The sequence below is a fragment of the Plecotus auritus genome (genome assembly GCF_963455305.1).
Source record: "Plecotus auritus genome assembly, chromosome: 9".
Taxonomy (NCBI): domain Eukaryota; kingdom Metazoa; phylum Chordata; class Mammalia; order Chiroptera; family Vespertilionidae; genus Plecotus; species Plecotus auritus.
Window position 1 is genome coordinate 36,285,662 of NC_137783.1, and position 27,621 is coordinate 36,313,282.

The following is a 27,621-nucleotide window of genomic DNA, read 5'->3' on the forward strand; positions in this document are numbered from 1 at the left end:
TTAGTGTTTTGGATTTATTGCTGAGTCATAAATTTAATTTTTAAAAACTTTTATCAGCATTTATTTTATGCTGAATTTACTCCCAAATTTTTGTTTTCTTAAATTTCTTCTGGGATATTGTTTTCTTTTGTGCAACCTCCTCTTCTGGTTTAGGAACCATCTGCTCTTTGTCAGTAAGGATCATCCTAGTGTGGCAGGGAGAGCTCATGTATAGGTTAGTCCATCCATGAGCTCTGTAACTTCTGTGCTGGACCTTGGGCGTTTTTTTTTTTTGTTTTTTTTTTTTTTTACTCCTGGATGTGCTCAGTGACCACAGAATATACATCCCCTTCAGTTAAGCATTACTCCACATTTTTAAGCAAGTGCAGCAAAAATTCAGCATTCTCTTTGGGCCACCGACTCCTTGTCCAGCCCCACTATTTGACCTTGGGACACCTACCAATTCCACCATTGTAATGGCAGAATGGCACACATTGCTTCTGAAAAGTGACGTCCTTCAGACACTTGGTGGATTTTCGGATATGCATACTCCTGATGGCCTGGGCAGTTTCATGAGTGTTCTTAAAGTGAACACGAAGATTTAAACTTCTTGCTTGCATGAATTTGGGGGATATTCTGGTCAAGTGAATAGTGAATCATTTTCAGAAGTAACCACAGGCTGCTTTTAGGAAGAGCTATTTTTAATTTTTTTTTTTTAGAATCTTCATACTGTTTTCCATAGTGGCTGCACCAATTTGTAATCCCACCAATAGTGCATGAGGGTTCCCTTTTCTCTACATCCTTGCCAACACTTGTTGTTTGTTGATACATTCATTGATTATTGCCATTCTGACAAATGTGAGGTGATATCTCATTGTGGATTTAATTTGCATTTCTCTGATGATTAGCATTGTTGAGCATCTTTTCATATGTGTATTGGCCATCTGTATGTCCTTTTTGGAGAAATGTGTATTCAGGCCCTCTGCCCATTTTTTAATTGGAGTTTTAAGTTTTGGACATTAACCCCTTATCAGATGTATCATTGGCAAATATCTTCTATTCAGAAGGTTGTTTTCATTATTTTTTTTTATGGATTCCTTTGCTGTGCTCAAACATTTTTTTGTTAATCCCCACTGGAGGATATTTTTTCCATTGCTTTTTAGAGTGGAAGGAAGAGGGAGAGACAGAGAGAGAAACATCAGTGTGAGGGAGACACATCAATTGGTCGCCTCCTGCGTGCACCCCAGCCAGGGCCGAGGATCGAGCCTACATTCGAAGTATGTGCCCTTGACTGAAATCAGACCCGGGAGCCAAACCAGCTAGGGTGCTGTGCTAAAACTTTGAGTTTGATGTAATCCTGTTTGTTGTGTTGGTTTTCCTTGCTCAAGGAGACAAAAAATAATTACTAAGGGCCCTGGTATATAGTTTACTGCCTATGTTTGTTTCTAGGAGTTTTAAGGTTTCAGGTTTTAGATTTGAGTTTTTAATCCATTTTTATTTTATTCTTATATAGGGTTTAAGAAAATGGTCTAATTTCATTCTTTTGCATGTATCTGTCCAGTTTTTCCACCATTATTTATTGAAGAGACTGTCTTTATCACATTGTATATTTTTGCCTCCTTTGTCATAGATTAATTGACAATATAGGCATGGGTTTATTTCTGGGCTTTCTATTCTGTTCCTTTGATCTAAGTGTCTGTTTTTTATGCCAGTACCATGCTGTTTTGATTATTTTGGCCTTGTAGTATAGTTTGACATTGGGTAGCATGATACTTCCAACTTTGATCTTCTTTCTCAAGATTGCTGTGGCTATTTGGAATCTTCAGTGGTTCCATATAAATTTTAGGAGTATTTGTTCTAGTTTTGTGAAAAATGCCATTGGTATTTTGGTAGAGATTGCTTTGAGTACTTTGGGTAGTATGGGCATTTTAACAATGTTAATTCTTCCTGTCTATGAGCACAGTATATGCTTCCATTTCTTTGTGTGTTTTTTTTTTTTTTTTCAATTACTTTCTTCAATGTCTTTAATGTTCTGAGTTATAGGTCTTTTACCTCCTTGGTTAAATTTATTCCTAGGTGTTTTTTTTGTGTGTGTGTGTTTGTTTGTTTCTCTTTTCTGATAGTTTGCTATTGGTGTTTTTTTAAAATATATTTTATTGATTTTTTACAGAGAGGAAGGGAGAGGGAGAGAGAGTTAGAAACATCGATGAGAGAGAAACATCAATCAGCTGCCTCCTGCACACCCCCTACTGGGGATGTGCCCGCAACCAAGGTACATGCCCTTGACCGGAATCGAACCTGGGACCCTTGAGTCCGCAGGCAGATGCTCTATCCACTGAGCCAAACCGGTTATATATTGGTGTTTAATAATACAACCAATTTCTGAATATTACTTTTGTATCTGGCTACTTTATTGAATTCATTTATCAATTGTAATAGTTTTTTGGTGGAATTTTTAGGGTTCTCTCTATATAGTATCATGTTATCTGCAAATAATGACAATTTTACTTCTTCCTTTCCAATTTGGATGCCTTTTATTACTTTCCTCATCTGATTTCTGTGGCTAGGACTTCTAATACTTTGTTGAATAAAAGTTGTGAAAGCAGACATCTTTGTCTGGTTCCTGATCTTAAGGAAAACAGTTTTAGCTTTTCATTGTTGAGTGTGATGTTAGCTGTGGGTTTGTCAAACATGGACTTTATTATGTTGAGGTATATTCTGTCTATCCTCACTTTGCTGAGAGTTTGTATCATAAATGGATGCTGTATTTTACCTAATGCTTTTTCTGCATCTGTTGATATGATTATACTAGGGGTCCAGTGCACGAATTTGTGCACCTTGAAAGGATCTGTGGGTCGTGAGGCTGTGGTGGGCACAGGGGTGGGTCTCGGCCCATCCTCTGTGCCCCTGCCCGGCCCCTCCCACCATGGACCCCGCTCCCACCCCCACTGCTCCCATGTGCCGATGGCACCGGCCCCACTTGCACCTGCTGATGGTGCAGAGTGATTGGGGCCAGTGCCAGCAGCAGGTGTGAGCGGGGCTGGTTGGGACTGCGGCATGTGGGAGCAAAGAATTTTCAGTAACCACCAGAGGCTCACCCTGATGACAGTGACTGGCACCCCACCTTGGTCTGGTACCCCTACTCACCTGCTCCACCATCCCACCATGGCCGACGCCAGCCATGTTCCACACTCTGCCACCTGCTGCCGATGCCCGCCATGTTCCATGCACACCCCCTGGTGGTCAGCACATGTCATAGTGACTGGTTGTTCAGTTTTTCCACCGTTTGGTCTATTTGCATATTAGGGTTTTATATATATATATATATATATATATATATATATATATATATATGTGTATATATAAAACATATCATACACACACACACACACACACACTAGAGGCTTGATGCACAAAATTCGTGCAAGGGGCTCTCAGCCCCAGCTTCATCTGAAAGGTCATCCGGAAGGACGTTCAGAAGGTCGTTCAGCTGTCTGGTCTAATTAGCATATTATGCTTTTATTATTATAGATGATTTTTATTCTTCATTTTGTTTTGTGGTCTGTCATGTTATTTGTGTGTATCAAGTCAACCTTGTATTCCAGGAATTAATCTCACTTGATCATGGTGTATGATCTTTTTAATGTATTGCTGAATTTGGTTTGCCCTTGTTTTGTTGAGGATTTTTGCATCGATTTTCAGCAGGGATATTGGCCTGTAATTTCCTTTTCTTTTTTTTTTTGTAATGGTTTTGGAATTCTGTCACTTACTAATTGTGTGAATTTGGGTTAGTCATTTGATCTATTTGAGGCTCATATTTCTTGTTCAAAGTATAGAAAAAATGACCTGTACACCTTGGATTCTTAATAGAATTAAATCACAGTTACACTGCTTCCTAAGTGTATGACCTTAGTAAAGTTATTAAAGCTTCTCATGGCTCAATTTTCTTATCTGTAAAATGGGAAATTATAGTACCCACTATATAGATAGGGATTTCGAGAGATAAAGTGCTTAGAACAGCGCCTGGCACACATAGTAAGCTCTATGTATCAAGCTCTATGTAAATGTTAGCTTTGTTGCTGTTCTTTGAATATGTGATAGCCACCTGTGTGCATTGGACTTTTTTGAACTTTGATAAGGTAGGAAAGAGAGTAATTCTCCAGCCTGGTTATTCAGTGCAGGCTGGAATTCTGATGGGCTTCTGCATTTTCAGGAGCAGTGTGGAGGCTATTTAGAGACCACAGCTAACCATTTAATGTAACAGTTGAGGGAACCCAGTGCCACAAATTTTTGCTGAAAAAGAAAAAATCTTATAATGAGATATATTCTTAGGGACAAAATGCCACAAATGTGTAAAAGGGAGCAATCCTATAAATAGATTCTGGTGAGGTCCATTTGATGATACATAATTTTCTTATTTTAAAGTCTAATTATTTTTTGAGATTTCTTTCTTACAGCCCCTAGTAAATGAGCCCCATCCTCCTTATGTTCATGATTTATTTTTAGAGCAAGGAAAACAAACAAAAACCCCAAACGAATAGGTATATCCTTCTTGGAATAAGGGGCTCAAAACGTGATGCAGCTCTATATGTTCACAGGAAATAGTAGATAAAATGTCCCACAAGGGACTCTTATCAGAGACTACCTCAGGAAGATTTACTCAATAGGCTTCCCAGACATGCTCAATTCTTCTACACTCTCTGCTGCAATTTCCCCTGTGTTTCAAAGTCAGCATCTTCAAGGACATTTAATTCAAGAAATGGGCAGCATTCAATTTTGGAGAACCTATTTTTAGCTCACAAAACTGTGTTGTCATTTCTTTTTTAGCTAACTTTAGTTCTTTCCTTGATCCTGGAAGAAGGCGGAGTTGTACAATCACGTTTTATTGGTACTTTTCTCCATCACACAGTTGATAAATTATTGAGAAGCCAGTTGGTCTATAAAAATGAAATACTCAGCCCATCCCTTTCCAGCATGCTGCTTGGACTGGCTCCACCTGCTGTGAACAGCTAGGGTCCTGCAGTTGGAAAAACAAAGCAAATACCTTACACATTTTGGGCTTGGTCCTTTGTAGGGTTATAGAGAGAAACAATGACCTGAAAGACTATTGGCTCTCTGGGTGCTGCTGAGGACCACAGTTACAGTTAACTCTTTTATTGCCCCAGAAGGGTCTTTTGTTCATATGAGTGTTGGTGTTCATAGATTATGTACTTATATTTTAGTTGGCTCTTGTTTTGGACTCTAATCAGAGATAGTCATAGCTTCCAATAATTGCAAGATTTTAAATTTTTTTTCAGACTTTACTACAGTCAATCATAACCCTTGTTTGGGTCACATACTCCTTTGAGAATCTGATGTTATGACTCCCTTCCCTTTTCTACCACCAACTGTACTTATACACAAACACACAAAAGACTTCAGAGTGTTCACGAATCCCCTGAGCACCAATTCCTCAACTCTTTACAGGTCCATGCATCTCTCTTACTAGATCATATTTTCCCTGTGGTTTGTAAAAGCATATGTTTGATAGTCTTATAATTTATGTTGCTTTCTTCCCAAAATAGAAGATTCATTATTTCACTGAGACCTTGTCTTTTATGTGATGGTAAATGTTTTTACAGAACAAGATTTAATTTTATTTTAGAACACCTGTCTTTCTCAAGTCTTAATATTGTATAGCTCAGGTTTAGAATCAGACATGGTGTTTGTATTCTGAAATCTATAAGACTATTTAAAAACTAAAATCCAGTTTAGTCTAGTTTTTGTCCAACTTAAATTTGAATATACTTCAACTAATCTGCCTGCAGTGTAATATAATGCCAATTATTCTACCCACCTAATTATCTCCTAGCACTATATTAAAATTTTATGAGAACCATAACTGGCCAGATATTTTTGGTAAACTCATGTTAACTTGTTTGAACTGGAGGTATAAAGGTTTCCTTACTCCCCATGAACTTATACACGCTTACATTGATAGACTCATAAGTGTGGTTTCTAGAAGATGCTTTGTCATTGGCAGGCAGTTACAGCTATCTAAATCTTGCTTCATATTACTGGGCAGGAAATATTTAGCCTTAGAAGCACCCACTTAGGTACTTCATTCTTTGACTTAATGTTTTATGTTGCATATTGTATACTTGGCTGCCTTCAGCCTCTGGATTCCATCATGAAAACTGGCATCTGCTTTTTGCTGTTGCTGTGTTGATCTGTTTATAGGCTGTCACCTTCCTCTCCATCCTTGCTGTGAACAGTGTCACCAGGGCTTGCTGACCAAGCCAGGGAAGCCTCATCCCTTAGTGCATAATCCTCATAGATCTAATGGTCACCATTTCTTTGGCATAATCAGAATCTCCAAACAAGTCACCATAGGAACCGTGCTTTGTGTGGTGCCAAGTGGTTAAAGTTCCAGTTTTCCATGAGCTAAGGATGCTTTTCCTTTTTAACTTTTTTATTTCATTTACTTTGAGAGAGAGAGAGAGAGAGAGAGAGAGAGAGAGAAACTTTACTACAGTTACTTTTTGAGAGACAGAAACATTGAGTTGTTGTTCCACTTATTTATGCATTCATTGGTTGCTTCTTTCTTGTATGCTCCCTGACCAGAGATTGAACCCACAACCTTGGTGTACCAGGACAGTGCTCTAACCAACTGAGCTACCTGGCCAGGGCTAAAGATGCCTTTCTTTTCTGTGGTTGAGTTGACCTAGTAAGTCCATGGCCTAAGAATTCAGGCCTTAGTCTTAGGTAGATGTGAGTTTAAATCTCATCTGTAATACCAAATAATTATCTATGTGGCTTATCTTTACCTGTCTTATTGGGTTATTCTAAGACTAGAGGCTCGGTGCACAAAATTCGTGCACGGGGGGGGGGGGGGGCTGTCCCTCAGCCCAGCCTGCACCTTCTCCAATCTGGGATCCCTCGAGGGATGTCCGCTGGGGGATCAGGCTTAAACGGGCAGTCGGACATCCCTCTCACAATCCAGGATGCTGGCTCCCAACTGCTCACCTGCCTGCCTTCCTGATTGCCCCTAACCGCTTCTGCCTGCCAGCCTGATCACCCCCTAACCACTACCCTGCCAGCCTGATTGATGCCTAACTGCTCCCCTGCCAGCCTCATTGCCCCTAACTGCCCTCCCCTGCAAGTCTGGTCCCCCCCAACTGCCCTCCCCTGCAGGCCTAGTCCCCCGCAACTGCCCTCCCCTGTAAGCCTGGTCACCCCTAACTGCCCTCCCCTGCAGGCCTGGTTCCCCCCAACTGCTCTCCCCTGCAGGCCTGGGTCCCTCCCAACTTCCCTCTGTTGGCTTGGTCACACCTAACTGCCCTCCCCTCCAGGCTTGATCACCCCCAACTGCCCTCCCTTGCAGGCCTGGTCCCTCCCAACTGCCCTCCCTTGCTGGCCATCTTGTGGTGGCCATCTTGTGTCCACATGGGGCAGGATCTTTGACCACATGGGGGCAGCCATCTTGTGTGTTGGAGTGATGGTCAATCTGCATATTACTCTTTTATTAGTTAGGATAGAGGCCTGGTGCATGGGTGGGGGCCAGCTGGTTTGCCCTGATGGTGTCCCGGATCAGGTGGGGGTTCCCTTGGGGTGTAAGGTGGCCTGGGCGAGGGGCCTGTGGTGGTTTGCAGGCTGGCCATGCCCCCTGGTGACCCAGGCGGAGGCCCTGGTATCTGGGGTTTATTTATCTTCTACAATTGAAACTTGGTAGCCTGGAGCGGAGCCAAGCCTTCTGCTTGCTCCGTGGCATTTTTTTGGGGATTTATGTATCTTCTATAATTGAAACTTTGTAGCCTTAAGTGGAGGCCTGGGCCGGCCAGGGTGTGCAGAAAGCTTGGCTTCCTCCATCACCAGAGGCAACCCTAGCCTCCTGCTCTTTCCAGCTCCATGGCTGCCGCCATTTTCTGTTTGGATTTATGTATCTTCTATCATTGAAACTTTGTAGCATTGAGTGGAGGCCTAGGCTGGCAAGGGCAGGTGGAAAGCTTGGCTTCCTCCATTAACCGGGAAACCCAAGCCTCCCTCCTGTTCTCTGTGGCTGTAGCCATCTTGGTTGGGTTTATTTGCATATTTGCTCCTGATTGGCTGGTGGGCATGGCTTGTGGGTGTAGTGGAGTGATGGTTAATTTGCATATTACTCTTTTATTATATAGGATTGGAGATAGTATCTGTAAAGCACATCTTAGGTGCTTAATAAATGTAGCTATTCTTACTATGATCTTCTAATCAAAATCCCTACCTCTGAAATAGTAAAGGGAACCAGAAGCTTTGACTTACACAAATGTAAAGTAGCAGAATATTTGATGTTGTGCTGGAAGAGCTCATCATGGTAAGTGAGACAGAGAGAAGACAAGGACCTCTGCCATTTGGAAATGCAGTTCTCATTTGGGAACAGTGCCTCCTTAGAAACACATAGTCCAGGATTCTAAGGGCTGAATCATCCAAGGTGAAAGCTTCTTTTACTTAGAAAAGATGCAGGTGAGGAGAAGAGATCATTAGCTATGAGTAGATGTTCTCACTGGTTTTAAAAAATAAAACTCCCATCGAATTGTACCAGGAGTGCAAATAGACTGCCTATGGTGATGACAGTTAGGGAGAAAATGACTTCTTAATCTCTTGTGGCTTCACAAAAGACATTACGAAAAAATGTTTTGTTTTTAGTTTTTCTGAGTAAAAAAAAAAAACATAGTATTCTTACCAGAATTCTGCTTTTATTGTGGTTTAAAGTTGATTGCTTGGTCTTTGAGACTTTAGTCTCCTTTGGGGAGCTAGAGACAATTTCTCTAACTTCCCACATGGAATTGATGATGAGCAAAGAGGTGTATCTAGGTCTCATTGGATATACTGTTCATATCATAAAAGGTGGACTCAGTATCAGGCCTTGGCAAGATTTGGGGCTGTTCTTATCTGAACTCACATAGGAGCAGGTTGTCTTAACCTGGTTTCACTATGTCCCATATCCGGAAGAGGAAGGGGCACCATGGATTCCTGAGGATTTAAAAAAGGCCCAAAACTCTGACTGTAGCCCACATTGAAATGAGGTCTACCTATTTTATATTTACTATAAATGGGCTCAGTAATGCTTGTTAAAAATCCAGGTGCCTTCTTGAGAAACAGCTATTTCATTCAGTGTTTGCTTAACTCTGTCCCATTGGGAAAAGGAGCTTAGACCAGGATGGACTGTTGAGTTATCTCGGCCATAGATCTACCTCACACTCAGCTCAGAGGAGTGGGAAGAGTGGTTTCACACAGGCCGCTCAGCTGGCTCATTTCTGAAGAACTGAAATGCTATAAGTTGTTGTTGTCTGAGCTGTTGCAGATGGCTTCTTTTCTTGCCTTTCACCCTGCTCTGTGGTCTAAACAGATGCATTCTCTTTCTGTGCTTATGATCCAGGGATGCTAATGTTCCCACTAATTAGTGAGTGTCTGCCAGGATGATTGCATATGGCTGTGCAGGTTGAATAGGGCACAACCTCAGGGGGTGCTGTTCACATAACTGAAATGTGTTTGGTGCCCAGGAATTGAGCACCGCCTGGCTTGCAAACCATTCATAGAAGCTCTAATATCCACTTTAATTGCAGAGTGGCAGGGGTTAGGAATTCTCTTTCTTATGGTAATTGCACTTATTCTGGCAGAAAAGGGTGGTCTGGTCTTTGAATTCATGCAGAATAGCAGCAGTCAGAAGTCCTTGCTCCAGGATTCCTAGAAATTGTGTTATATCTCTGTTCTCCATGGCTGGTTCCCAGAAACTTTTTTCCACCAGCAACAGTATGGTTCTGGCTCAGGGCCAAGCTGCTAAAATTCTGCAAGTTTCCTCATAGTTTCTCCTCAATGAATTAGTCCCTTGAGGGACTTGGATGAGAAGGTTCCTAAACTACTGGTCAACTGATGGGGTTGGGGGATAAGGCCGCACTGGTACTGGTTTGGCTCACAGACCTCTCCACCTGCTGTTTCAACCAGGGCTCTTTACATGAGAAGACACGGAAAATCACTCTAAAAGCTTAAATAAAAATAAAGAGGATATACTGGCTCATTTTACTAAAAAGTATAAGGTTATGTCTGGCTTCAGGTGCTGGAAAGATGTTATTAGAACCTGGTCTTGCTCTTCTCTCCTCCTCTGCTCACTTCTTTATCTCTCAGTTCTGCTTTCTTCTGTGTTGGCCTTAATCCCAGGCAGGTCTGCATCTGGTGGTCCCCAGCATCCCCAGGCATATCTTCTACAAGCTTAGTAATTCCAGGAGTAAGGAACTCTAAAGTTCTAAAAACACAACAAAACAAACCCAACCCAACTCACACCGAACCAAAACAACATAAAAAATCCAGATAGTGTTTTTCTGGTCTGGTTTGGGTTATGGACTCATTGCTAAATCAATTGCTGTAGCCAATGGAATGGAATCCTGTGATTGACCAGGCTGGGCTCATGTTCCCATATGATGGATGATTAGGGAATGTCCATCCCAAACCAAGGAGACTCTGAGTGATGGAGGGTTAGTTCTCCAAAGAGAAACCACTACATTACCACTAGAAGGAGGAATGTAGGTCTGGGTGGGAAAACAAGTCATCAGATCAGGCCTTTACAGCTCACCCTTCCTGCATCTACCATACAGGGCCAATGGGCTGGGCTTGTCACCATAGCTTCTACTTCCCTGGGCCTTTTCTGAGATACAGTTCCCTATTTTGGGGTAATTCCCACCATTCATTAAAACTGTTTATACTGCTTTTAACAAAATGCTTAAAAGCCTTATAAATAGCAAATCCAAACACGTTTCTGCTTTCATATATAATATAAAACCTTTTGTCACTTTAGCTCCCCTGTGCACCAAGGTGGTTAGGTGGGATTCCTGCGGTCATTTCACCTCTGGGAGGCAAAACCTTGGAATAGAACATAGGTTTTTTGATGACTCAGGCTAAGGCTCATCCCTCCACAGCACTTGAACTTTTCTATTTGGCTGATTGCCCAACATATAAGCCTCCTTCTGTTTGGTGAGTCTGGTCGGAGGTAGGGGTTCCATCTCCAACTGTGGAAGTTGAAAAGGTTGGATCCTTTTGACCCCTGGCCACTAGGGACGCCACTTGAACTCAGCCTGTAAGACCATCCCACCCAGAACAGTGTATCTAGATTGAGTGTCACAATGAAGCAAGGACTGTTTGGTGTTCATACCACTGCCAGCAGTGGTGGCATCGAGTGTCCCTGGCATTGTAAGGCCTCCCTAACCAGGCTTCTCTTGTGACATAGCCTGGTTAATTCTAGCCTCCCAGCTTCTCTTGGTTTGTACCAGTTTTCCAGAGCTCCAACATCTCCCATGATTCTATGAGCTGTCTGACATTCTTTCAGTAAACTCCTTCTTGCTCAAGTTAGCCAGGTAGATTTCCTTTGTTTTCAACCAAGAACCCTGACTGATAACCCTTCCTTATCAGCATTAGAAAAGTGGAGAGAAAAAATATTCAGTCTTATTTTGTGGTATTTCTTACCCAAGTCTCCCTCTTTGATTTTACACTTATCATTTTTCTCCTCCACCATCCCCCCTCCTCCTCCTCCTCCTTCTCCTCCTCCTCCTCTTCCTCCCCCGCTCCTCATCCTTATCATGCTGTAACTATCAATACCTTCTTTCAACTCCATTTCAGTTCAATCTAGTGGATTAATTATGCCAGATGCTGGTATTATAACTGAACCCTGCATAATCAGCTTTCTTCTATACGGTGTTTGGCAAGTGTGACAAATACTGGAAATCTCTTTAGACAGAATACAAACATACCTAATATATAATGCTCAGGGAATGTGTTTCCATGACAACAGGGCGTTTAGGATTTTAGACAAATAAAGGGATATAAAGGTACTTAAAATGTTTCTTCCCTACAGTACAGGCAATAAGCATACCTCTGATTTAATAGCTGCCCACAGAGCTCATTTTTAGAATTCAAGAAAATGTACTTACTAAGGAGGTGTCTTAAGCATTATGCATTTTCTAAGACAAAAGCAAATTTCATTTTTTCTCCCTCTTTGGGGGAGGAGGTAAAGGTAGACATTTTCAGTTTCATCTTATCAAGAATGGAAAGACCTCTCTTTTAAAAACCAATTTAATTTCTCTATAAACAATGTGAAACATATGTCTTTAGGACAAAACGTTTTCAGAACAATCATAACGGGGGCACATTTAAAGATAGGGAATGTTTTTGACTCCTGCCTCTCACAGAGCCCTTCCTTTCGTTACTATCCAACCAGGCTGCATTCCTACTGCAGCACAAGGAACCTTTAAAATGATTCGTTTGCTGTGTCTGTACAGTGTTGAACTTTTAGGGCCATGATGATTTAATTCCTGGTCAGAATTCTGTCTGAGATAAAGATAATAGTAGTTGCCATTACTGGACAAATACTTTTACATTTATGATCTTGAATCCTCAAATACCCTTGCAAGGCAGAGTTAGTATTCCATCCACACATGAAAAGAGAATTGTCCATGATCACAGAGGGTATCTGAGCTAAGTGGTGCCTTTCCAATGCCCCTGGAGTGAAAACTGCCACATTGAAGGGGGTACAATAGAAATAGTCTCAAGCACCAGAGAAAGCACTGGACCACAACCTGCGCACTGGACCACAACTCTGCCATCAGTTTCCTGACTGAGCTCCTGTCCTAATTCCCTGGTTATCAAACTCAACTCTGCCTCTAGGTTATTGTTTTCAAAAGCCTCCCAGTGTCCTCAGGAGAACAGCCCTTGCCAGTCCCGACCACAGCCCCGACTTTGCTGCCTGTGGTCACTGATCTTTAGTGCAGCATGGTCTCATGCATACCTGTAACTCAGTATGCTCCTGGTTCGGACACCTGCCCACATTGTACGTGGAAGAGGCAGTGCTCCATTCTAATATCCTGTTTGGTTTTTGCAGGGAATTCACTTTCCTTTATGACTGGCAAGTTCTGAACGTTAATATTATTTTGGATGATGAAGAGATAGATACATCATCCAAGAATCAAAATCTTTTTATTTTAATCGGTTGGTATAACTGTGGACCCAACTCATAAAAATAGATTCTGGATACAAGTTTCCCATGGCACTACCTCCACCCCTCACCCCAGATACATACACATTTTACGCCTCTGTGAACTACAACCAAAGACACTTTTCTCCTGGAGCAGAGGAAGTGGATTTGGAGAAACAAGAATGAGATTGGAGGCTATTGTGTCAAGAGGGGACCTTCCTGCTTTAGAAAAGAAGTTAGTGACTAACTTTGGAGAGGGCCGGGCAGCATGATAGAGACAGAGGGGGATTTTCTAGCAGGATGCTCACTTTTTGTCTCTTGACTGGGCATGGAGGACTATTAGTTCAGGGGCAAGAGTGGGAGAGGGGGATATTGGAGCCCTGAGGCCTTGGAGGATAATGGGGGTGGGGCTGGACTACAGAGCCCCAGAGTGGATGTCCCCTGGCCTCTGGAGCAGCAGCAGTTAGCATCCTAGAGCATGAAAGACTGTCACAGGCCGTCTATCTACATCACTACTCACAGACACAGAGGCCCAAGCCAAGCATTTTCCTGTTTTACCTTTCATCTTAATACACCACCACAACTAATAAAAAATAGGTAACACGGATGGAGACTTTACTCTGCGCCAGATACTTTTTGAAGTGCTTTATGTGGATGAGCTCATTTCCACCATTTGTGGTTGACAAAAAGGATCACCCCCATTTTCCAGATCAAGAATATAAAGGCTCAGTAAATTGCCCACAGCCATATAACTAGTACACATGATGCAAATTACTTACAAGCATGTATGCCCATGAAACTCTTTTCTCCATGTCCTATCTAAAATTTGGGCTGCTTTTGGAAACTAGTCTCACTTTTGGCTAAGTAGCCATATATATAATATCAAGCCAGGCTTATGTTGAGCTCACATGCTTCTTGTGATCCACATGGCGTTTTGAGTGGCATTCAAGGCTCTCCATGGTGAGTTTCCCTTTCCATCCTTGCCTTCTATTCTTTCTTTCTTAAGTTCTTATCAAAGAAAAGTTTGTTCATGCTTCCAGGAAATCTTTGTCCTTCTAGCCTCTTTGTTCCTTTTGGCACTGGCCTCCTTTCTTCACGTTAAAATCCGACTCATTTTTCAAGTCCCAACTCATTTAGCTAGTGTTTATTGAGCGTCCAATATGAGCAATACTCTGTTAGGCCTTCTCCAGTTTACTTTGTCAAGAGTAGTCCTGAGATTGTGGTTGTAATGATAATGTAATACTACTAACAACCGTAACAACAGTAGCAAACACATGTAGCATTTACTATGTGTTAGGACTGTTTTGTGCTTTATATAAATTTACTTCTTTAATATTGTTTTATGTTCTATTTATTTAAGAATATATCTTGTTTCATGTTCTATTTATTTAAGAACATACCTTGACATACCTTGTTTTTCTGATGAGATTAAAACTTTTGGAGTCTATGGATCCCAGTTCTTATTCCTATATGTACGGTAGGTATCTATTTGACAATTACTTGGTCTAAATGAAATAAAGAGCTTATGAGTTGAATTTTATATATACCCATGCACATATATACTCATATCCTATTTCCATCCCATCATACAGATTTCCAGTGTTCTAGACCCGTGGTTGGCAAACTGCGGCTCGCGAGCCACATGCAGCTCTTTGGCCCCTTGAGTGTGGCTCTTCCACAAAATACCATGGCCTGGGCGAGTCTATTTTGAAGAAGTGGCATTAGAAGAAGTTTAAGTTTAAAAAATTTGGCTCTCAAAAGAAATTTCAATCGTTGTACTGTTGGTATTTGGCTCTGATGACTAATGAGTTTGCCGACCACTGTTCTAGACAAATCAAAAGAGCAGATAATTTAGGGCCTATATTCCTAATATTTTGTTAGAACTAACTAACCACTGTGGTTTTAGTTGGGGCATGTGTTCTCAGGTTTTCTACAGTCCCTCTACTCTATAATGCTTTGCACCAGGCCCTGTAGCATCTGATTCTTGATCCTTGTGAAGCCAAAGGCAATTTTAGATTCTAGCTGCAGTTTGGGCCTGCCAGGGTAAAAAGATTTGTAGACATCATGCAATGTAGCCATTCAGGCTGTCTGAGCAGCTGTTTTCTGTTATTGTTCCATTGACAAGATGCTTGTTTCATCCAGAAAGATGGCTCATTTTTTGTAGTACTAGTACAGTAAGGGCAGTGCTATGTTTGGGTGATTCAAAGAGTCGTTTGAAGATCTGATGCTGTGATACATACCAGGTAACTTTAACAACCGTCCCATCACATGTCCTCAGCTTAAGATGGAAAAAAAAACCATGATGATTCCTGACAGTAATGAAGCTTTTATAGAATGCTGTGGAGGAGGAGTTGATTTATAAAGCTCTTCTCAGCAAGTCTTCATGGGGGAGTGGAAACACGGCAACCCTCAAAGGCAAACTGATGTCTTTTTGATATTTCACACTGAGTCACTGAAGATGTTGCTGTTTTTCCTTGACATTCACAGCATTCAGATATGTATTCTCTACTTGTTTGTGCTCCCCTCTTACCCCACAACTACTTAGAAAACAAATGTATGATGAATGTACTTATTCATCAAATATATTTTGTACCTACTGGTATCAGGCCTTGTCCTAGATGCTCTGGATGTAGCAATGAATAAGGAGGACAGAATCTAGTATACAAATAAAAAAGTATACTATAGTGATAAATGCTATAAAGGGAATAAATATGGTGATGTGATGGAATAACTGGATTGCGGGGGGGTCTGGCTACTTTATAGAGAAGGTGTGCAGGGAAGGCCTGAGGGGTGATGACACTTGGAGGTTGAGATGAGTGTTTCCCTGGCAGAGGGTAAGTACAAATGGGATGGGAATGACATGAGGAGGAACTTGGCATTTTCGAGGAACAAAGAGGAAGCTAGAACTGTGCTGTGGAGAGCACCAATCTGTGAAGAGATAAGGAACTTGCACCAGATTGTAAATCTGTACATCATTTCCTTCTCAAGAAAGGCTTAGTATATTTTAGAAAAAGTCAACTGAACTAAAGAATATGCGTAGTAGCATAGTTGGTTTACATTCTGGATCAGGTTTTTTTTTTAATATCTCATTGCAGATAGGCACCAAAATTTTCTCAGACTAAGACGAGTCCATGGACTACACTTTATCACTGGTCTGGAAGGTAGTGAGAGAAGAGAATAAGATGATATGATGTGGTTATAGCGGAAGGTAGGAGCCACATCAAGTTTAGATGCACAAGTGAAGATCAACTCTTCATTAAAATGCTATAAAATATAAGAAAAGCCAAGTAACCCCTTCAGACCCTTAATAAGAGTTTCAGCATTTGAAATGGTATAGAGAGAACAACCAAGCTGCACTGAGGTGGAGATGTTAGGTCGGCCATTAGACTGGTGCAGGAATTAAGTTATTTGCTTATGCACATCAGCTTCATAGTAGGTAATTAAAAATCATACCTCAGTAAATCTGTATGGCATGATCCAGGTATGTGTTCATTCTGCAGATGCCAAGAGCTAGAGGTTGAAGACTGGTGGTCCACAGGCATATTTTGTTTGACTCACAGTATTATTGGGGAGGGGATAAGATTAAATACCAACATTTAAAAAATGAGAAAACCTAGCAGAGCTAGTCTTTAGAAGGCAGACTCTTTAGAAGGGGAATGTGCTTACCCAAATACCCACCACCCTTTAATGTTTTCTGCCTGATTTGAATATTACTCATGGGTTATGCTATAGTAACTAATGACAGAACAATCTCAGTGGTTTACTAGAAAGGTTTATTTCCTGCTCACATTGCATGTCCACTGCGGGTTAACTGTGGCTCTGCTCCATGTTACCTTTACTCCAGCACCAGGCCAGGGAGTAGTCTGCGTGGAGCATCGCTGGTGTTGAAGAAGGAGGAAAGGGACCATGAAGAAAAATGCACTGGCTCTTAGAGAATCTGCTCTTCTTTCATTGTCCAAAGCAAGTGGTGTAGCTAAGGAGATGTCAATGGATGGGAAACTATAACCTACCACCAGGGAGAGGCAGCCAATAATTTATATACAGTGCAGTCTACCACAACCCTTTTGCCTAATTTAGATGACCTCGCTAGTCTCCACAGACATTTGAGAGAATGACTACTTTAGCCTATGGAACTTGAGAGTTCAAAGTTTTATTATAGTTAAAAGCATGAGAATTACTCTAAAGCTTACTGTACTACAGTTGTCCCCACTATATCCATCTATCCATTTAAGCATTTGTCTATATGTCTTTATCAGCCTTAAGGTTTTCGCAGGCTTTTCCCTAGATACTCTTTACTTGCTTTAGGCTTTACCCAAGCAGGGCACATTGACATGATAGCAGGTTAGCAAGCCAGGCTCTCATGAGACAGCTCTAGCTCTGCTCCTTTCTGCACTCAAGCACTGCCATCCACGGGTAGGTTGTGCACCCAGACTGAGCCATCAGTGTGTCCTACAGCATAGCTGGAGTCTGGTAAAACTTAACCATAGAGAACAAGTAAATGATTAGCATGTGAAGCTGAATGTTGATTATACCATCTGTGCACCCAGCTCTGCTCTTGGGACTGTGGAAAGCACAGTCCTTGTTCTTGAAGAACAGAATGTCCAGAGAAACCATCAAGGATGTGGATTTGAATGCTGAATCATGGGGCACTCACTTAGTTTGCATGAGTTGCCAGTGTGGGTTGGTGTCAGCAGGATGGACTCTCTGAAGAGGTCAGAATTGTGAAGGACTGGATGTAAAGAATATTGAGTATGAATTTAAAGTTTCAACTGGTTCCATCTAAATCTGGAATTTTTGGAAGCGAGATGAGCTTGTAGTCTCTTGCAGGGTTATTTAAATATCCTTGAAATGTTTCAGAAGTTTTCTACCAAAATTGATGTTGTTGTCAGGCCTTGAATCTCATTTAATTGTGAAAGTGCAATGGCTCCACTCAGCAGAGCTGGCTTTTTCCTTTCCCAGGAGCTTTTGACTTCACACAGAGGCTGTTTGTGTTCTTCTCACTTGGAAGATAGTGGGCAGGAAATGGACGTATTCTGTACCTGGGAGAGCATCTGAAAAGTGGCAGGCATTCAACACATGTTGAATGAGATGGATGGATGGATGAGTTTGGAAAAACTTCATGATCCACCTTTCTCCTCTCACTCCCTTCTTTATTCCATTTCTGCTTGGCACTGAGGATAAAAATAAGGTAGATGTTTTGCTTGCCATAAAAAGAACTCAAGCATGATCTCATCATTTTGCCACCTTCTCCTTCTTCCAATCTGATCAAATAAGGACTGGGAATAGAAATGAATAAAGTAGACTGGGTTTTGGAGGCAAGAGGAAGAGGGACAATGGTGAACAAGAAAACACATGCTTGTCCAAACATGGCAGGTGTAGTTTTGCTCCAAGAAGTTGTTATCCTAAGGGATCTCAGAAACAACATTGTCACTTCCTTAGATTTTAAAGAGAATTCAAATTTCATTTTTTAAAAAATCTAAAATCTCCTGATTAAAAAAAATGTTGGCCATCTTTTTTCAAATTCTGTGGTCTAAACAAAACACCTCGGCAGACATTATGCATCCCAGGGATTTCTAGGATGTAATTTCTGTACCTCCTGGTCTTTAACGAACCCAATAAACACTGCAACACTGAGGTGGGATTTTTGAGGTAGGCACAGTTTTAAAAAATTTGGATATCATGTCTGAAAGAGAGGAGACAAATCTGACTCTTTCATAGAGATTAGGGATCATGGCAAGGTCTCCGCACTCTTGCCTGGTTTCTCCGTGGCCAGTCAGTGATGATGAGGAAAATAGCCCATCACTATGGGAACGATGTCTGATTCAGCAGCATGACTGGTGTGTTTTTGCTGGTGTGGTATTGGATATCCAAGCCCAATTATTTAAGACTTTGTGGCTAATGGATTGTGCAGCTGGAAAGGGCTAGTGGAGGATGGTGACACAAGTTAGTTCTCAGTGAATGAAGTTATTAGACTCAAAAGCGGTGCTTTCCTTTAATTTCCAACCTGCTTGAGCCTGTAAAGAAAATGGTGCGCAAGATAGTGCACAGAGTAACATTTCCCATTTACTGTTCTTTGCCTTCTGATGTTTGACTCATTCATGTACTCAAATTCTTACTGAGCACCTACTGTAGATGCAGCAGAACAAGGTCCCTGCTCTCAGGGAGCACAGTCCCAGGCGTCCTCAAACTACGGCCCGCGGGCCACATGCGGCCCGCCGAGGACATTTATCCGGCCTGCCGGATGCCACTGCCTATCCTGCTTAGCAGCCAACTTGTCCCAGGCCTGCAGTGAGCATAGGAATTTGTTCATAGTTTTTTTTTTTTTTCCAACTATAGTCCGGCCCTCCAACGGTCTGAGGGACAGTGAACTGGCTTCTGTTTAAAAAGTTTGAGGACCCCTGGTAGTCTGAGGACCTGGTAGTGTGCCTCAGATGCAGGAAGCCTGTAAGTCCTCATTCCTTCCCAGCTCTCAGAATTTTCCCAGCTCTCAGAATTATGCCATTGCTTGAGCTCGATTTCAGAAGAGAAGTGGATGATGTTAGGGAAAGTAGGCAGGGAGCTCACTTATTTTTCTGGGATACGGACAGGGCATTTTAAGGTAGTCTTGGAGAAAAAGACCTGACATTTCTATTCTTGTTTCTGGTGTACCTTTAATGGCCTAGTGCTTCTTCCCACCGCCTTTATAATCGTCTCACCCTGTTCATCTCTGTTTTGCTTTGGAACTCCTTTGAGGAATTAGTGAGGAGTCTCAGGATGTCCTGTTGAAAATGCAACCCTTGGGGTGTTTATTCCTTAATACAGAAAGCACCAAGGAATGAAGAATAAAATTTCTTCACTACAGGATCACCTAGTCATGCATTTTACTCATGGCTGTCAGTCATTGAGTGTGGCAGATATAATGGTAAATTTCATGTTAGTCTATTCTGAATGGTCTACATTTAATTGTTAAAGAACCAAAGGCTATAGGACCTACTACTAAGGATGTTAGTCAGAGTCCATTCTGTTGTTCATTTATTTTGTATTGGTGCATGGTTAGCTAGGTAACCATGTAAATTAATTATGCCACTGTCTTTTTTTTTTTTTTTATCTGTTACTAAAAGAACTCTTGTAAAGTCTGGTTCAAATCTCAATGTTAGACATGTTTATTTCTGGACTATTTTATCTTAAATTCATGAGCAAGGAGCAGTGCCATATGACTAGGAAATTACACACCTTTTAAAATGCCAGAATCAAGAACACCAAGACTCAGGAAGTTAGCTTTTGGATCAGTGGCTTCTTCAGAGAGTCATCACCCTGGCGATTTATATTTCTGAGCTTCTCATATATCCCTGCTGTGACCTGATGCTCATAAAGGCAAGCAAACAACTTTTTTTATTTGCCCTGGAGAAAAACCTGTCTTGATGGAACCCAGGAGGATACCAAATGAACATGTTGGAACATCAGGACACTGTGGTAGTATTTATTAATAGAGGAAAGAAGCTGGCTGCTTATGTATTCAGTGAAGTAGGTCCCTCTTAGGAATGGTAGAATAACCCTGCACAGTATATTGCCATAACTTGGCAATTTAATAGTGATAATACGTATTAATTGAACAAACTCAGGAATTTGGTAGGAATATAAAATTGAAAACTAGCAAATATCAGGAATCTTATCACAGTTAATTTCTTTTTCCTTGATTGAGGAAAAAGCTTAAATACATTTTATAAGCCAGCAGGTCAAAGACAGTATTAGGAATATATAACATATGCTCCCAGTTCAATCCATGGATACACATATATACATATACAAAGATGCAAATAAAATCTTGATCATCCTATTTTGGCTACTTCTCTGATTAAATTTATGAACTTTTGCTTGACCTTAAGTTTAGCCCATCATATAGTCCTGAAGTCAAGTTTTCAGGTATATACACAAAACACCCATTTAATACTTAGACAAGCACACTTCATCAAACTTCTAGTTCAGAATAAACACCTTTCTGTCAAGGACTGTGCGTCCACAATTCATAACTCTTATATGGGAAGTTAGGACACCTGGATTCTGATCCTGGTTTAACAGAGAGGCTTTTGGGGCAAGTTTCTTTTAAAAAACCTTTTCGCCTGGGTAGGCTGGGGTGGTGGGAATGTCATAGGATAATTTTGGTGCAGGGGAAGGGGCACATTCCATATTTGTCTCTCCTCCATTCCACTCTTCTCTAAAAAATCAATGAAAAAATATCCTGTGGTGAGGATTAAAAAAAAAAAAAAAGAAAGAAAAAGAGATAATGAGACTGACTATGGTGCCTGGAGACCATACACCTGGCTGGAGAGAGCAGCATGGCCCCAGAAGGCGTCTTCTGGCAGTAAGGCCAAATCTTTTCAAGAGAAGTTAGAAATTTGGTTACTGTGTGAAATTTCCTAACTTCTAAGCACTGACAATGAATGTCAATTAAAAAACAGTTGCTTTGTGGGGTAAAACAGTGGCAAGTGGAATGGTTCCTGGAGGTGCCTGTTTATGACTTCTGGGCATGCCGGTTCTAATACCTCCAACTTTCCACTTTTGAGGGGTGGGGTGGTGGGACAGCCCAACCCAGATGTGAGCAAAGATCATTTGTCATTAATCTTTAATTCATGGCTCCTCTATGAAATGCTCCAAATTTTTGCAGATTGGGAGTTTGCAGGGAAGAACAGAATGTTAGGGGGACTATCTCCTTATTGACCACAGAGGCAGAGGCACCATTAGGATTGGTGAGGAGGATCGGTGCTGCCAAATGATAAGGAGTTAGACAATGATCTTCTGCCAGTGAACACAAGGACACGGTAGAGCACAGATAGGTGAAGAGTTTAACACAATTTATTTTATGCTTAAATAATCGACTAGGTCATCCAGTGTATGGTTTTTCATACATATGTCATTAGAGCTATGTGTCCATGAATGCTGATTTCATATGAATATAATCAACAAATTAAAGAATTTCACCAAAACCCAAATAAAAATGCCCTTTAAAACACTGCAGCCTTATTAACCTAGTATGACACTGCTAGAATGGTTACAAATGATTGGCTTACTGAAAGGTGTCTACATCTTATAGCCAGTACACGATACAGTGATAATTTTACAGCGTGCTGCCATTCTACTAGCTAAGGATTTCTGTTCAGTCCATTTTAAACACCCCTGACTGGGGCCTCTTATGAGCACCATCCACCTCTAAAGCGGCAAGCATTACCCCCCTTTTAAGCACTAACAGAGAGCACCCCCTCCCCCTAAAGCAACTACTGTATAGGTTTTTTTTTTTTCTTCCATTTTTAGGTCATTTAATTGGAAAATTGGCAATAGCAACAAATATTAGATGAAGGGCTTTTTGTTTACAGATAAAATCTTCTGTGTTGCAGTATACGGTAGTGTTTGCAAAATTGGAAAAGATTTAATCAAAATAAGGTGATACACATGCATCAAAATATTAGTATTTTGAAGAAAAATTTTTTCACAGAACTACAGAATTCCTCATTTTGGGAATTATTTAAATTTGCAGCAGATTTTAAAGATTTGCTTTTTTAAAATCAAGCTAGCAGTTTTGCATATACAAACATTATAATTGCTAATATACAAGAATCAGTAAAGGTCCCCCCACCCAGAACCCCTCCCTCCTCTTCTAGGGTGAAGTCCCTTGAGACCTCTATGATGTTAAATGCATTTGCAATATTCTGTTTGGGTTCTAAGAGGCAGTGCCTTATCAACATTTATTCTATTTTTCTGTTAGAATTTATACACTGTTATTATTTACAGCAAAACTATAGATGTTTTAAAAAAGAAACAAATAGTGTTTATACCCTGACAGTTTGGGTCCAAGAAAAATAAGGCGAGCTGTTGTGGATTTAGTAATTTTAGTGTTTCTCTGTGATTTCTCGGTCCATCTCCTTCTGTTCCTTCTGGAGGCAGGAATTTCTTCCTTTTGTAAATGACACCAAGTTACTTGAGATAAACTGTTAACGGCATGGCTTCTTGTATATACACTGCATTGCTAATTGCACACGTGCCAATCCTGGGAATGAAAGTGAATTTCCATGCTCTGTAAGTTGGCTCATGCTAAATTAAAATGTGGGTGGTTTTCTTTTTCTTTTTTTCTTTTTGTGTAAAAAAAAAAAAAAAAAAAAAGAATCATGCCATTAATGTGTGGAAGCAGCAAACACACACACACCCTTCTCCTCGAATCTCTACTTCCTGCTGACATGTCTTCCATGAATTTCTCAATACTGGCAGTAAAAACACATGATCCTGTGGAAAGACAGACAATAAGTAGTGAGGTTAGCTTGCTTGCTTTTTTAAAAAATAGAAAACTTGCCTAAGCCTTCCTTGCTATTCAACAGAAAAGGCTCAGAGAATGGGAGTCCTGGGCCTCCTAATGGGGCAGGTTAGCATGAAACTTTGGACTCAGGCTATCTGCTAGATGCCTGAGAGGACAAGGCCCTGACGTGTGCCGGAAAGCTCTTTGAAGGCAATGACCTCCCCTTGGTGATCCCGTGACCTCATGCAACTTTGTTTGCTCCATTTGTGGTTTTAGAGATTGAGTCAGAAAGACTCTCTTCTAGGTCTATCTTTGATGCCCGGGTCATTCACTCGGGCCTCTGGGGAAGCCCTGGGGGCCTCTGGCTTATCTGTAAAATGAAGAGGCGGACAGGCGGGCTCTCTGAGATTTCCACCAACAGCCAAATAGCAGGGGCATGAGATTTTCATGGGCACAACGGGCCAGGGATGTGGAGTCGGAATAGGGCATCTCAGTCCTGTCTGTATGCTTTATGTCCCTCACCTCCCAAAATGCAACCAGTCTTTCAAAAAGGGAGGACAGTGCTATTGCTTCATTACTATGAAATTGTTTTTCCATATGCACATTAAAATGAAAGACTACCTTCAGCCATTGGAAAGAATACTTTCCCCTTTCCTGTCCCATATCAGTCGTGACAGGATAAATTAATTTTGAGGTTTTTGGTTTTTTTTTTGAGGCTCCACTAAGATGTCTTGTCTTACTTGATAATACCTGCATAAAATATCTGTTTTATAGCCGCTTTTAATTTGTCAAAATAAATCAACATTTTTTTGGCAAAAGTTTTCATACTTTGGTGCAGTATGTATTGTTCTTGGTATGAACTTTTTTTCCATAAAATAAAATTATTCCCACATCTAGTCCTTTGTCAGTGTGAAGGTGACAAACTTGAATGCCTGCCCAAGAACAAGACACAGCCCCTACAGAAAACTGAGACAGGCAAGAACAACCCTGTTCCCCAACATGTAAGCAGGTCTAGGATAACCTTTAGGATTATTTCTGTTAAGGCCCAAAAGTCTTCCCAGTGACCTTGACGTTGTTTACTTAACCTGGACCAGTTTCTTCCCCTTTAGATGGGTCACCCACGATACCTTGGCTTATGTAAACATGTTGGTACAGCACTTCCTTTGTCTGCTGTACTGTGGTTCTGGCTTCCTTTTTTGTATTAAAAGTCCTACCGACCTCCACGCCCCAGGTCACCAATGCTGAGAGCCAAGAACATCAAAGTATCAATTCCTTCTGGGGTGATTTCAACACCCGCCCCCTCCCATGGCTCTGCAGAAGCTCCAGAGAAGGAAAGTGACTCATTTGGACAGGCTCCATCCCAGAAGGTGTGCAAATCAGAGTAAGAAGATCAGCATTTTCTCACCTCTGTTTTTATATTATTCCTAATCTTCCAGGCACCAGGCTTCTTAGATGGTCCTATAATGTTACCCTAGTGCTATCATGCTGTTTTCTTAGGGAGAACTTAAAGCAATTTTCTCTAATCAAACCCCTCCCACAGACCCCTGCTTTTAACAGCTTAATGGATACATAATTTACATACCATACAATCCACCTATTGTAAATATATAGTTTGATAGTGTTTAGTAAATGTATGTAGATGGGCAACTCAATTGAACTTCATTTATTTTTGCTTCATCTCTTCCAAAAACTAAACCAACTTCCAAGGATAAATCTGGCCATAAGGAGTAAGGTCTTTCTCTTATCACCCAATGCAAACGACCATTATCTCTCTAGAAATAGTGGATATGTTTCTATAATCTTAAAAATGCTATTAATTATGCCCATTTATATTCAGGTATGATTTGAGTGATAGTTTTAAAAAAAGTTGGGAATTAGTTCCCCTTATAAATCTCTCTCTTGTTCTCACACCGGAGTGTGTTGGCTCCAGTCACACAGGGTGCAAGAAGGTCATCATTGGATAAAAGACTTTATACCAAGTTGCACAAGAAGCATCAGAGCCTTGGCTGAGTGCTGTTATAAAATATCGACATCCTGTATAAACTGTGATAAGAGCGACACCTGATGGAAAGGTGTGAGAGGGCAGGAGCCATCAAGACAACATTTCAAAAAAAAGGACAAGTCATCTTCCCTTCCTGGGTTTAGACAACAGATTCCAGGGAGAAGCATTTGCATTTAGGAATCTGTCTTTGGGTTTTGCAGACCCTTCAAACACAAAGGTAGTAGAAACCAACTCAAAAAGTTAATCATTTCACTGTACTTTTTATTTTCTTTTAGGAAACACTTTAAAATGTAGAAAAACAGCTATTCAATGGATTTTCGTGGCAGTTTATATTTTATAGATGAATGTTGTCCTTTCCAAATCACATTTTCAAGTCAGGAGTATGCTTGAGTTAGAATCAACCTTTCCCTACAGGTCTACGTACCAGTAGTTTTTAGCTCCTAAGGTCTAGCTTAAAAAAAAAAAATTGATGTCTGAAGCTCTCTGTAGCCCAATGAACCTTTTCAGGCTTAATGCCCACTACTCTCCATCGGTTCTCACACTTGGGTGCACATTAGAATTATCTGCAGAGACTTAAAAAAAAAAAATCCCAATGTCCAGGCCATATGCCATTTCAGTTTATTTACTAGTAGAATTTCTTGGGGGCAGAACCCAATATCCAAAAAACAAAAAACCCCACAAAAAAGCTTCCCAGATGATTCCAGTGTTCAATCAAGTTTGACAGCCAGTTATATGTTCTGGAGCAGCAATTCTCACAGTTTGATGTGCATATGTCTCACCTAGGGATCTTCAAATGCGGATTCTGATTCCGTAGTTTGGGGTAAACTCGAAGATTCTGTGTTTCTAACAGGACTCCCGGTAATGCTGATACTGCTGGTCCATAGGCCACACACGCCAGGAGGATCTAGAGCAGGGGTGAGGAATGTCTGGCCCAGCCAAGGCTGGTTTTTTAAGTTGATAATTTTGTATTGCCCTCGAATGATTATAAATATCCAAATGGCTCTTGGCAGATAAAAGGTTCCCCACCCCTGATCTAGAGGATCAAGACTACATGTCTGTCATCAACACATTGGTCTCCAACTTTTCCTTTGCTCATGACTTCGCATCCACTTATACTTCCCTTCCCTAACCTTCATCTATATCTAACTCTCTCTACCCTTCAAGTTCGTTTCAAGTGCCATCTCCTTGAAAGTGCAGACTGCTCTCCCTAATGAGATGCACCTTTGCAGGTTAACGCTTACTCATCTTTAAAGACTTAGCTCTGCTGTGGCCTCAGGAAAGCCTTTTTCTGATAGGCCTTCCCTAGAGCCCACTGAGAACACAGAGAGTTTGTTATGCTAGTCCAGTGGTCAGCAAACTCAGTCAACAGAGCAGCGAGCCGCATGTGGCTGCGAACCGCAGTTTGCCGACCACTGCGCTAGTCCTTCCCTTCTCTTCTTACCCATCTCTCTTTCCTTCTCATTGGATCCTGGGTTTTGTATTTTTAGCCCTTGAATAACCTTTGTCCCATCTCGTTCCTCCTTGCAAGATAAGAGTTCCAGAGGGACAGGCAGCATGGAGGTTTTCTTCATGATTGCATATCTACCCTTTTCATTCTTCACCAAGTGAAAGGTCAAATACTTTTTGAAGGAATAAATACAATTAGTCAACTTTTTGACTCGGATAAATTGTGGCCCTGGCAAACTTGGGCACTGTTGCCACTCTTGGCTTCCATATGGCTGTGAGATCCTGAGCATTTCCCCCAGAGGCTTGGAATACAGGTATCCTGCTGTTTTTACAGCTTCTTTCTGGGGGCCTTCCCTTGCCACAGACTCACTAATCAGCCCTCTAATGGTACATTTGAAGTAAATGTTTTATAGATTATGGCTACCTTAAAAACGAAAGTTTGCTTTACTAAAAAACAAACAAAAAACCCACACAGTTTTTACTATGTAGAGTATGAAGAAATTTACTAGAGGTTGCCTTTGTACAAACTTTGATTAAAGTTTGCTTTTAGGTTTTTAATAGTCATCAAATACTATTAAACTATTAATATAAGTAATAGTTAATAACTAGGTTCTGGATAAGTTCAAATTTCATAGCTTTTGCTCATTAGCTATAGGACCTTGGGTAAATCATTTAAATTGTAAAACTTCAGTTTCCTCATTTATAAAAAAGGATGGTAGTACTTACCCTACAGTATTATTTTGGGGATTATATGAATGGGGGTATATACTAGTAATAATCTTACCTAGTACCTGTCATACAGTAATCATTTGATAGAATATGACTATTATTCATAATTTTAGAAAGGTTGGTGTAACAGAAAGGGCACTGCTAGGCAAGAGTATCAATCATGAGCTGTGTGACAGAAACATCACCTGACATCTCTGAGCTGACATCGGTATCTTCATCTCTAAA

At 41.0% G+C, this 27,621-nt stretch overlaps 1 protein-coding gene and 1 pseudogene across 20 annotated transcripts in view; both read right to left on the minus strand.

The window, feature by feature from the left end:
* Nucleotides 1–76: 76 nt before the first annotated feature.
* On the minus strand, nucleotides 77–26,792 carry LOC308257807 (large ribosomal subunit protein uL22-like; annotated as a pseudogene). The gene is made up of 2 exons: nucleotides 26,663–26,792; nucleotides 77–615 (listed from the first exon to the last, which is right to left on the minus strand). The product of its transcript is annotated as a large ribosomal subunit protein uL22-like (transcript).
* ANK3 (ankyrin 3) overlaps nucleotides 21,770–27,621 on the minus strand; it is a 488,871-nt gene continuing 483,019 nt past the window's right edge. For all 19 annotated transcript variants that reach the window (XM_080640919.1, XM_080640916.1, XM_080640924.1 and 16 more), the window contains one exon: nucleotides 21,770–23,209. The gene's annotated coding sequence lies outside the window, so the exon portion shown is untranslated. The remainder of the gene's footprint in view (nucleotides 23,210–27,621) is intronic.